The 2,429-nt window shown below is 40.1% G+C and overlaps 1 non-coding gene across 1 annotated transcript; it reads left to right on the top strand.

Annotated features, from left to right (window-relative positions):
* Positions 1 to 1,808: 1,808 nt before the first annotated feature.
* trnas-uga lies at positions 1,809 to 1,890 on the top strand. Its single transcript has one exon. It is a non-coding gene; the product is annotated as a tRNA-Ser (tRNA).
* Positions 1,891 to 2,429: the final 539 nt, after the last annotated feature.

Here is a 2,429-nt window from a genome sequence, read left to right as displayed (position 1 = left end):
GTGTAAGGAGTCGGGGTGATAGTAACATTAGAAGTGTAAGGGCGTGACTGATAGTGGCAAAGTAAGTGTTTGGCAGTCAGGCTGATAGTGATGCAGTCAAAATGAGGGTCTCGAAGTGAAAGTGGCGCAGTAAATGTGAGGGCGCCAGATGGATAGTGATGCAGTAAGTTTGAGGGGTTCACGCTGATATTAAGGCGGTAAGTGTGAACCCCTCAGGTCTACAGTGATGCAGTAAATGTCGTCGGGTCAGGCTGATAGTGATGCATTCAAAGACCAAATATTCAAGGCTCACTGTAGTGCTGAACAGCGAGACTTCTCAAGGCTAAGACAAAAATCAATAGTTCTCATCCTGGTCATAAATCACAATGCTTCATTTTAAAATTGTCCTTTCCTGCTTCTAGATTCACCATTGAGGGAACAAAATTTAATTGCACCATCCTGTTTATCTCTTCAAATATTTTGCAACTCTCAATAAGATTACATCTCTTGTTTTGAAACTGTTAAAAAATGGCGGGATTTGCCCAATTTCAAATCAGAGGACGAACGTTCATCCATGATATCAAGGCTAATCACCATTCGTGGTATTCCTCATATGGCATTAGTATGTTTCTTAAATTGAGGATTATAATTCCTCATACTGTAGTCCAAGTGCGGTCGAACTGAGCCACCATACATTGGAAATAATCCTTCGTTCTCGTACCCTGAAATCCTTCTGCAGCTTTCACAACAGACTTCTACAACTGCTACTAGACTTCAATGACTTATTAAAAACTTCCCCAAGATGCATTTCTAAAAATCTGTACATCAGACTTTCTACTTCAAACCTTCGACAAATAATCTCCACACATGTCCCTCCTGACAAGTATGATAAAGTCAAATCGTTGCTATTTATTAAATCATGAGGGACATGGATAGGTTGACTCGTCAAGGTGTTTTCCGGCTAGTGAGGAAGTCGAAATTTAGAAAACATCGGTTTAAAATTAGTGGGTAAGGATTTAAAAGGGACGTCAGGGGCAACTTTTTCAGACGTGTCCAGAATTAGCTGCCAGAGAAATTGGTGGAGACTGGTACAACTGTAACATTGAATGGCATCTGGATGGATATATGAGTAACAAGGTTTAGAGGGATGTGGGCCAAAATTTTGGCAAATGGGACCTATTAATTTAGGATATCTGTCCACCATGGTCAAGTTGGAAAGAAGGGCCACTTTCTGTGTTATATTGTTCAAGGACTTGATGACTCTAGATCAACCGCAAAAATTTGCAAATAATTCCGTCAAGACGATTTCAAGTTCCAAATCTTCTGTTAATCTTCCTCTCTTGTGCTCACAAGTTCATTACCTGATGTCAGAACTTACGGATGAGTTGCTGGATCCATTCCTGTAAATTGGTTCTGCATTCTTTCTAATTCCGATATTTTTTTTACGAATGTAGCTAGTGTTTATGGACTTAGCATCAATTTTTCTAATACCATATTTCGATGAATATTAAAACAGAACAGCATATCGACTTTGGCACCAGATGATGAGCAATTGAGTCAAAATCGATCGTAAGCAGTGAGACAATGATCCTCTCTTCGTGTGGTGTACATCCGTGACTCTAAACTTCGACGAAGAATCATTCCCGCAACTTCAGCAGTGTCAGAATCTAGGTTGTGGTGAAAGCATGTCAATCTGCTAAGGTAACGTTCGTCTGGGTCTCTGCAAAGGATTTGGCGAAATCTTTGGGTCTTGCCAATTTATCCTTCCAACGAATTACATATTTCATGAATTCAGTTGTTTTACTATGAAAACTGGGTAGTTCACCGTGGCTGTGATGGCCGAGCAGTTAAGGCGTTGGATTTGAAATTCAATGGGGTCACCCTGCGCAGGTTCGAATCCTGTTCACAGCGTAGAATCTTTTAAAAGTCATTAATTCCTTTGCAGGATTTGGATTTCGTGCCCCACGAAAGTAAATTTTCAACTGTGAAGAATCCGAAGTAATTTCAAGACTGACCCAGTCATCTATTTGTATAAATTATATGTCGAGACAAAAAAAGCCACCAACTTCCAACACGAATCAGTTTCAACACATTTGTCGAACTGTCGTGAAATTTGGATGTTCGGGGGGTGGAATTCAGCAAAACACGAAGCAATGCAATACACTTACCTGCAGGTGATGAATTTCTTTTAAGGATCAGTTGAAAGTCAAGCTGAGAAAGTTCAACCTAATTTACAGCTGACTCTCAAGGCCAATAATCTATTATATCAGCAGTCAATGAATTAGAAAAAAGCAACTCCATGTGTGTAAAGGAACTCGACTGATCCAGGTTCCTGGCTTGCGATGTGAAAAGGCAAGGCGATATCAGCGGAGTAGAATTTTCTGGAAATATTAGAAATGGATTGTTAACGGTCTTCTGCTGTCCACATTCGAAAGAAACTGTACACTAAG

Source organism: Chiloscyllium plagiosum, chromosome 8 (assembly GCF_004010195.1).
Source record: "Chiloscyllium plagiosum isolate BGI_BamShark_2017 chromosome 8, ASM401019v2, whole genome shotgun sequence".
NCBI classification, from domain to species: Eukaryota; Metazoa; Chordata; class Chondrichthyes; order Orectolobiformes; family Hemiscylliidae; genus Chiloscyllium; species Chiloscyllium plagiosum.
Note: the sequence above shows the minus strand (reverse complement) of the source record. Positions and strands in the feature narration are given on the sequence as shown.